This window comes from Heterocephalus glaber, unplaced genomic scaffold (genome assembly GCF_053883595.1).
Source record: "Heterocephalus glaber isolate CG9 unplaced genomic scaffold, H.glaber_assembly_v1.0 deba00000768, whole genome shotgun sequence".
NCBI classification, from domain to species: domain Eukaryota; kingdom Metazoa; phylum Chordata; class Mammalia; order Rodentia; family Bathyergidae; genus Heterocephalus; species Heterocephalus glaber.
Window position 1 is genome coordinate 12,738,707 of NW_028258162.1, and position 10,494 is coordinate 12,749,200.

At 38.0% G+C, this 10,494-nt stretch overlaps 1 pseudogene; it reads right to left on the minus strand.

Moving 5' to 3' along the window:
* Window positions 1-1,840: 1,840 nt before the first annotated feature.
* On the minus strand, window positions 1,841-7,489 carry LOC101699760 (large ribosomal subunit protein uL10 pseudogene; annotated as a pseudogene).
* Window positions 7,490-10,494: the final 3,005 nt, after the last annotated feature.

A 10,494-nucleotide genomic window follows, 5' to 3' on the forward strand; every position in this document is an offset into this window, starting at 1 on the left:
CTTCCTGTCTCTTGCCATGTGATACCTTAAGCTGCCTCAAGGCTGCAACAAGAAGGCCATCACCAGATGCAGATGCACCATCTTGTACCTCTAGAAAGATGAGCAGAATAATATCCTTTCTTCGTAAAGTTACTGGGCTTCAGGTATTTCACCGTAGTAATCTACAACCAAGTAATGTCCCATTCCAGCCTGATGTGCGCCAAGACTCCCCTCCCCATGCTCTCTGATCATGTCACTTCTCCTCTGGTGACATGCTCCAAGAGTTCCCAGAGTGAGGCTCCCTTCCCATAGGTCAGAACCCTCGCCCAAAGGGGGCTTCTTTGCCTCATATGGCCTAATGCCTTCTTTACTTAGCATTTTTGGTAATGAACAAATCGGAGAGTGTGTGTGTGTGTGTGTGTGTGTGTGTGTGTGTGTGTGTGTGTGTGAGAGAGAGAGAGAGAGAGAGAGAGAGAGAGAGAGAGAGAGAGAGAGATCTGTCAGTTCCAAGGAAGTCAAATAGTTACGAGTTTAAATTCCTGACAAATGGACAATGGGAAACATTTCTCTACTTTCTTGTTGTATCTTCTGACATCTTGTAAGATAACATATTCTTTTTTTATGTAACAGGGTCTATTGCTCTTCCTCTGCCCCAGATTGGCAGAGGAGGCACAGACACTGAGACAGGAATCTCTCTTTGGACAGCTGTGGCTCAGTTTCCATTTGTCATAGGGGATAATAGCAGTAGCTATTTCACAAGTTTATTGAAAAAACCCACTATCTAGTCCACTGTAATAGGCTATATAAAAGGAGATACTGTGTTACATTTAGTAAAAATTAGGCAATAGACTTAGAAAGGCTTTAACATCTGCCTTCCAGTTCTAATTTCCCATTTTATTTGTCATTGATAGAAATCTATCATGATGAATACTCATTATTTCTGGAGACTGTAAAGGAACTGCTTATCAAAAGAGAAATGTATGCTTAGGTTTTGGTTGCTCGTAGGTAATAATTTCAGATTTACAAATACTCAGGTCTTAGCTCTGTTTTCTTAGCTGATAATAAGTTCACAGTTTTCCTATCTTGTGATTATATGAACTGAAAAGAGACATATTATAATCAAATATACCAAGATACATGAGCTGAATGCAATTTTAATATGCTGGCATAATATTACAGTTCTGACTTTGAAGAGTACCCTGCATGATTAAACTTCTTCACTTTTACTGAAGAAGGATAATTTGCTTCAGATTAAAGTCAAAACAATGAAGCTGCTTATGGAAAAATGACCTTTCTTGTCTTTACATTTATCAAATAGATTCTCAAGGAGGCAAACCCAGCAGGGACTCCATTTAACTAAGTGACTGAATCCATAAGACATGAAGAAACCATTATCTACTTTTATTGTTCCAAGCGAACTTTACCCTATCACTAGGAAGCCCATGAGTTTTTGAAGAGTCACCTTGTTGAGATAACATTTGTTGCACTCAACTGGTGACATTAGCCTCTCTCTCTCTTCTCTTCTTTAAGGGTATATCTCCACTTTAAATATTTATAGCAAGATTCTGATGTGATGTATTCTCATTAACATCTGATACAATTGGGATTGAGTCCTGGTTTAAAATCTTGCCCCCACACTTTAAGTAAGCTAAATACTTAAGATGTGTGATGATATATTTTGATCTGCTACTTGTTTCTTTCTGGAATCAGCTTGTACTGCATGAATCCCAAGCTTTGAATAACTCTGTGTATTTTTATATTTTCTTAAGAAAATATATCACAGTTAATATAGTTAATGTATTGCAGTTAATATAGTTTTATTAACATCTAAAGAATAACAGAGTATTTGTGTTGCTAACATACAAAAAGTATAATGGAAATACAAAGATGAAACAGTGGAACTAATCTAAGTACATAATCTATAATTGACTGTGTTCATAATAAGAATAGGTAGCAAGAAGCATGTTTGCAATATCACTTGCTTCTACGCTGTTCAGTCAAAGTGGTGGATCTTGGCCCTTAAACAATTGGGCATATGCAACATTCATTGGTACATGCTATTTTACAAACTGAAACATGGCAAATAAGATAAACCTTGTCCTTTTGTAGTTCTATGGTGATTTATTCTTGCCAATAGTAATGAAGGAGCTGAGATATCATCCTACTTGTAAGTAAGCTAAAATGTTAATTTCATGATTGCTGGCAGAGGGCATGAGATTCCTGGATCAGATATAAAGAATGACATTACTCACAGGATTTACAGTTGCCCAATGCCATAATTTCTCTTATTTTGGTTCCTCAAAACCAAGATCCCAAGAGAGAAGGAAGCACAAAGAAGGTCAGGTGATAACCGTACCCAAATTGAGCTGTATTATGAAGATGGAAACTGCAGATTAGGAATCCCAAATCTTTTAAAATGACCAGAGAGAAGCTGAGGTGGTCTCAGCACTTGGAAGGAAGATCCCCTGCCACCATCCCAAGCTCCTAGAGCAAAGAAGGTGAGCTGCACGGGTGCCAGAACCACCACCCCTCACTCCGTGGAAATGAGAAGACATGTAAACAAGCCTCAAAAACAGACTTCTGGATCACCTACAGCAACCCCAAAGGGAAATGAGATGGAACAATCTGGTACTCAACCACCTGGACTCTCTGAACTGGCAACAAAAGAGGGGAAATCTGGGAAAAATGATATCAGAAATAATTACTCAGTTAACAGCAAAGATTTTGCTCATGGTGCAAGATATGATTAATAAATCCAGAGAGGACACAGATTAAAAAAATAGAGGATCTGAGGAACATGATGGAATCCCAACACAGGAAACAAATGGAATCCATAAAACAGATACAAACAGATTTCCAGGAGATTAAAAACTCCATCGAAAGTCTGCACAGCAGAATGAACCAATGTGAGGATAGAATTTCACAGATAGAAGATAAGATTGCAATTAGTGAGGAGGAAAAGAAAAATTGCTTTAAAATTGTAAGGGAACACAAGAAATCAATCCAGCAGCTGCTAGACAATGCAAAGAAGAAAACATAAGACTGATTGGAGTCAATGAAGAAACAGGAGAGAGTGCAGATGACATCAAAAAACTGTTCACAGAAGTGATGGCAGAAAACTTACCAAGGAGGGGAAAAGAACTTGACATACAGATAAGTGAGGCATATAGGACTCCAGCTAGCCTTAATCAAAAAAAATCTACACATAGGCATATAATAGTTAGGATTCCAGAAATCCAACAGACGAACAAAATTCTATAAGCAGTGAGAGAAAAGAAACAAATCACATACAAAGGAAAGCCCATCAGAATCACAGCAGACTTCTCAGTGCAAACCCTCAAGGCAAGAAGAGCTTGGAGTGATGTCTTTCAAGCCCTAAAGGAAAACAGCCTCCAACCCAGATTGATGTACCCTGCAAAACTATCTTTCAAAATTGATGGAGAAATAAGATACTTTCAAGATAAAGAGCACCTCAGGAACTTCATGAATATCAAACCAGAACTCCAAAAATTTTTAGACAATACCCTAGGAAAAGACAATGAGGATCACAACCCCAGGAAACCCAGCAGAATGAATCCATTGGGCGTAACACATTAAACGCAAAGGGGGAGAATCTAACAAAAAGAAAAAGTCATGCCAAGGCTTTTAAAACTTTTAACTTCATCTCCCTAATGAGTGTATGATTCAATCTTGTTATTGTACTGATTAGTATTTTTCTGATTCTAGAGTTGCACACCTTTCCTTGTTCCGTACTGGCTATTTATCATCTTCTTATGTCTACTTTTTAATTGGGTTGTCTATTAATGAGCTCTAAGAATTCCTTATATATTCTGGTCATAGGTTATATGCATTGTAAGTATGGTCTGTTTAAGGACTACTTTTCATTTTAATGATGTCATTTAAAGTTCTAAATTTTGATGGAATCTCATTTATCAATTTTTTTTCTTTTATAAATCATGTCTTGTATACTAGGTAGTTCTTGCCTACCCTGAATTCATAAACATTTTCCCTTGTAATTTCTTCTTAAAGTTCTATACTTTTAGGGTTTCATATTTAGGTTCATAGATCCCTTCAAGTTATTTTCATGTATGGAAATAAAGGGTTGAGTTTAGTTTTTTTATATACAGATACCAGGTATTCTAGTGCCGTTTGCTGAAAACACTATCTCTTCCTCGGCTCTTGAATTGAGTTTATATTCTATAAAATGCTAATGTTAAATAATCTTTCAAAACTCAGTGGACCATATATGTGTGGTTCTATTTCTAGATTCTCTGTTTTTTTCCAATGATCTATATGCCTTTCCTTACACCAACACTGCCTTGATTACTGTAGCTTTAGAAGAAGTCTTAAAATTAGGTGCTAAATGTCTTCCAACACTGTTTTTGTTTTTTTTTTTAAACTTTTCTAGGTCCTTTGTACTCCTAAATAACTTTTAAATTTCAATATCCAATTCTTCATTTATAGCAAGTATACACAGACCTGAATTTTTATATATACCTTGTGTTTTCTAATCCTGCTAAATTCAAATACAAGTTCTAGGGGCTCCTAGAGATTTCTTAGTATTTTCTCTGTAGATGATCATTTCATCTACATATACAGATTTTGCTTCTGCTGTGCCAATCCTATCCTAATTGTGTCATTTTATTGCCAGACTATTTTGGTGGGGCCTAGGTTTCAAAGTTTAATGGACAGATTAAGACTAAGCATATCTGCCCTTGTTCCCCACCTAAGGAGAAAGCATTGTATCTTCTCCATTCATATAAGGCATTCTTGCTGGAAGTATGGAGTACATGTCTTTAATTTATGGAGAAGTTTCTGTTCTACTTCTAGTCTCCTGATAGCTTTTACCATGAACAGCTGTAGAATTTAGTCCCATAATTTTTCTCCAACTAGTGACAGGATCCTATGGCTTTTTCCTTTCCTCTGTTAAAATGATGACTTTTGGGGGTGGATCTTCCAATGCTGAACCAACCCTGCCATCCCTATAACAAAACCACTTTCTACATCCTGCCAGATCTGACTTCTAATAGTTTCTTTTGTTAAACAAATTTCTATCTATATTCATACTTTTTTCTCCTGTTATCTTTATCCAGTTTTAGGATTAGCACAATGTTGATTTCCTAAAATGAGGGGAGAAATGTTCCTTCTTTTTTCTGCTTTAATTATTTGATATCATTTATCAGTTAAAATGTATATGAACCTGCTGTTGTCATATAGGTAGGTTTTCAAGCTAGGAATATACTTTCTTTAATAGGGTCTATTCAAATTTTATATTTCCTCCAGAGTTAGTTTCATTAATTTGTCTTCCAAGTTACTTCTTAGAAGTTGTCAAATTTATTTCAAAACAGATTTTTTCAGTATGCTTTCTATATCCTTTTAAATTCTGTAAAATCTGTGGTAATGTCTCCTAGATCTTGATATTGTAATTTAAAAAATGTATAATTGATATTGTGTAACAGGAAGAAAAGGTCTAAAGGAGCAGGGGAAGTGGGAGGGGTAGGGGAAGGGAAAAAGGGAAAAGAAAAAATATGAGAAAAAAATGGAAACAAAATCTTTGCAAATAGGGAAGGGTGGAGGGGGTGAAGGGAGGGCAGGGGAAGGGGAAAAAATAAGAACCAAGATGCATTATGTAATGGTACAAGATCCCAATGATGAGTGTAACTGTATTTTATACCTAAAATGGACCAATAAACTTAATTGAAAAAAAAATGACCAGTAAGAGCATCTGATTTTCTCTCCAGAGGGATACTATCCATCTCCCAAGGCCCAAGGAAATCTGGCCCTTCTTTTAAGGAAACATTAATACTCTCCTGGGGCTGTGCATTGTCTTCCTAGACAAAGATCGTCCAGAGCCAATCCATGTTTCTGTTGGTCAGAGATCCATGGGCAGTTGTCTCACAGTTCTTCTTTATTCCCCCTTAAATATATCACGACACATCAAAATTTGTAGCTAAAATAAATTATGTGCACCACGAGAATGATTTTCCTATTGCTATCTCTCATTTTCAAGCACCTTTATATTTTAAAATTAGCATGCTAGTTGTAGAATTAGAAAGTTTTTGTTGTTATGGAAGCCTCAAGCTTTCTTAGATAAGTTGGAAATAGATGTGGAAGGCAGGAGAACTGCCTCTATCACGTCCCTTTCCCCAATTGGGAAGGTGTGCCTGGTAGAGACAACATTTTTTAGCTCACTTTGCAGTTAGAAGCAGGCATACAAAAGAGTTTTAGGGACAGAATGTGAGTGAAAGAGAAGTGAATTACTTCCTACCCAGGCCTGTCAAAATCACCCATGAGTCCATTTTCCACACTCTTTTTGGATCATCTAAATGGGAAGATTACAGGGTTTTTGTGTAGATGTTGGCTGCTCATTAACTTATGCAATTACTTCCGTTGCATTACTTTACTATATCTAAATTATGATACATTTTCGGATCAACTTGTTATAATCAGCAGTCTACCCTAATGTATACAAGTAAAGTACTGGGTAGGAGCGATCGCTGAGGAATGTGGAACAGCCTCTCAATAATGCAAAGGTTCACTTTTTGGAAGAGAACTATGGCTGTATTTCCTTGTTTGGCCAATCAGGCAGGCTGAGCAGTTTGTGTTTTGGTGACTAGTCGAAGAGACCAAATCTATACCCATATCTGACTCCTCTGACTCTTCCTTGGCTTCAACCATGGCTGGGGTGGCTGCAGCAGCAGAAGCAGCCGTGGTGACAGCAACCAGAGGGGCAGCAGCCACAAATGCAGAAGGATCAGCCAAGGAGGCCTTGGCTTTTCAGCAAGTGGAGGGTGTGATGACTCTCCACAGACAAAGCCAGGACTTGCTGGTACCACTGAGGACAGAATGGGGCACTAATGCTACAGTCGGGCAGCCAACAGCAGACAAACACCCGGCACATTGTGGACACCCTCCAGAAAGCGGGAATGTGGAGCTTCCTGGGTAAAGTCAAGCAGTTTGGGTTGCAGATGCTGCCGTTGTCCAACACCTGCTGGATGATCAGCTCAAAGGAGACTGGGGAGATGTTCTGCAGGGTGGCTTTGCTGGCTCCCACTTTGTCTCCAGTCTTAATCAGCCGTGCATCACTCAGGATCTCAATGGTGCTCCTGGAGATTTTAATGGTGATGCCTAAAGCCTGGAAAAAGGAGATCTTTTCAGGCCCCAAACCAGTGTTCTGGGCTAGCACGGTGACTTCACATGGTGCAATGGCAGCAGCACGGGCAGCAGCTGACGCCTTATTGGCCAGCAGCATATCCCTGACCTCACTGAGGTCCTCCTTGGCAAACAGAAACCCCACATTCTCTTGGCTATGAGACAACATTTTCTTCAGAGCCGGTTGTTTTTCCATTGCTCTCAGATGGCCTTGTGAGTCATGGTGTGCTTGCCCATTAGGATGGTCTTCCCTTGGAGAGGCATGTGCAGCTGCTGCATCTGGTTGAGCCCACACTGGAGCATTTTATTTTATCATCCAAAAGTTGGATTTCCAGGTCACTTTGTCTTTCCTGGGCATCATGGTGGGGTGTCAGGGATGTCCATGAAGGGTTTAAAGCAATGTCACTCTCACGAGGACACCTGGAAGAGGCATCATGAGGACAGAGCCTTCATTTTTGACCATCATAATCTGAGTAACATCTTGTGTTAGCTCTTCATGACTGTGACTAAATACCTGAGAACAACTCAAAGAAGGAAAGATTTACTTAGGTTCATAGTTTCAGAGGTTTTAGGCCATGGTTTTCTAGCTTCATTGCTCTTAGGCCTGTGAGGATGCAGAAACATCATGGTGGAAGGGCATAGAAATGGAAAGCTCCCAACAGCCAGAAGCCAAGAAGGTTGGAAAGAACCATGTAAACGTTGTACTACTCAAAGTCATGGTTCAGTGACTTACTTCCTCCAACTGGGCCCATCTCCTAATAATCCATTCAGCCACTAACTAACTTATGAATGGATTAATCCATAGATAAGGTTAGCATTTTCACAATCACTTCTCAAGGTATCTCTAATACAATCAAATTGGCATTCAAGATTAACTGTCACAATCTTTTGGAGCTAGTCCTTTCTTTAGAGCTAGTCCTTTCTTCTTTAACAGAGTATAACGTTCAGTAAAATTAGAAATAGAAGGGACATATAGTTTGTGCCATCCTATGGTTAATAAATTACCTAAATATTCTTATTATTAAAGAAAAATGTATTCTGGCACTTTTAAATATAACAAAAAGATTTTAATCAAGTACTGCTGCCTCGAAAGTTTGAAGTAGAGTAGAGACATTGTGGTGAACTTCAAATACAACAAAGAAAAATGGGGAGTTATAGCCAAGGGGCAAGGTGGTAGGCAGTGGATGGAAAAACTATGAGGTGGAAAACTTAGGGCAAGGATTCTGCATAAACAGAAAGGAATCTTTGAAGGCATACTGTGGTAATCAGATATTGTCTGGTTGGGGAATGAGGAATTTGTTCAGATATGGAACATGATAAGCTACCAAGGGTGGAGGACTCTTGTTAATTGATTTAGTGGGATTCTTGTCCTTGAGGAAGAGGTCCAAGGACAAGGCCTAGGATAGAAAACTTAGCAGAGGCTGCAAGGTCAAGGGGCGGACCTGTCCAAGATCCAGAGTAGAGACCCACAGTTGGGTGGACATTCCCCATAGGTATGGCAGCTTCTGTTTAATTATCATTAAACTTAAGTATTAATAATTAATACTAATAATTACTAATAAATGCTAATAGTACTAATAATAATCATAAGTATTGGCCCATAGACACAAATGCCCATGGCTAAGAAAAATTCTACTGTTGTGGGGATACTGGTGCTCTAGCTGGATGCTCATTAATAAAGAACTAAATGTGTAATTCTCTAAATTTACTTTAGACAAAGAACTGGACTACTGGTCCCATTTGACCCAGCTATTCCCCTACTGAGTACCTTCCCCAAAGAATTAAAAGAATCATACCACAGCGATATGTGTGCACCTATGTTTATAGCAGCACAATTTGTAATAGCTAAGGATTGGAAACAGCCCAAGTGCCCATCAACTGGAAACTGGATAAAGAAGATGTGGTTTTTTTATAAAATGGAGTACTACTCAGCCATAAAGAACGAGAAACTAGAGTCATTTATAGCTAAATGGATGCACATTGAGGCCATCCTCTTAAGTGAAATAAATAGGACACACGTGTAAATACTGAATAGTTTCTCTAATGTGAGAAACTGAAAGTGTAAATAAGGATGAAAATGATTAAAATGAATAATTGATAATTTGAAATAGGAAAAGGTCCAATGGTGGAGGGGTGGCGGGAGGGAAAGGGGAAAGGGAAGAAGGGAAAGGAAAAATTATGAGAAAAGGAAAAAATAGAAACAAAGTCTGTGTAAATAGGGAAGGGTGGTGGGGGTGAAGGGTGCACAGGTAATGGGGAAAAAATAAGAACTAAGATGCATCATGTTCAGGTACAAACACCCAGTGATAAACGTAAACATATTGTATACCTAAAATGTACCAATTAATATATAAATAAAAAATATACTTTAGAGTGCTATGTATTGATGCAAAACAGAAGTGAACACATTTTTTATATGAGGAGTCAAATAGTAAATATTTCAGACATTGTGCCAGACAATTTCTTTAGCAACTTATCTGTGTTATGTAGCAACCAAGCAGTCACAGAGAAATATTCACAGCTATCTTCCAAGAAAACTATCAACCTCTGGTCTGAAAAGTGTATATATATATATTCTCGTGTATATAGCAAAAGTTTTGTGTCTCAATAGAAAACTATGCCTGCCTAAAGCACACCCTTCAGGGTTATCAGATTTTAACTCTGTGAATTAGCTTGGAGTATTTTTTGCAGTCATGTGTAACTTATGGATGACTAACAGGTATGTAACTTTTATTCTTTCTAGTAGTGATCTAATTGATGTCTTTCCTTCCTCCCCCTCATTTCCCTCTAGTTATGTCTTCATTTCCAATTAATCTCATCATTCCTTTACCATGTCTACATTAAGTGCTGTTTGACTTTCCTCTGAATGAGTCGTAACTTCTGCTTGGCTCCCTTATATCATATGAATTAAATAAATCTTTAGACATGGTTTCATTTTATATCTATATGAGAGTGGTGATTTTACCTATTCTGAAATTTATTTTTTAACTGTGTGTGTGTGTGCATTTAATGGTAAAAAGTTACCAGTGGTTTCAAAATGAAGGCCTTGTTTAAGTTTAAATCAGTGTGCAGTTTCACATGTGTGTATACCCAGTTGTTCCCATATACAATCTCACAAATATGTGGTGGCAGAATCACATTTACACAGTATTTAAAAAAATAGATTCTTCACCATGATCTCACCGATTTCTCTCAACATCTCTAGGCTTTGATATGTTCATCAGATTTTCATCAGGAAGGAAAGTATGACACATAGAAACTCAAGTGTTTGGAGAATAAAAGTCACAAATTAATTTCTGTATCTTGTTGGAGAGAAAACCTTTTTGAAGATCTCCTCATAACTGCTTACTCACCTTACTGTCT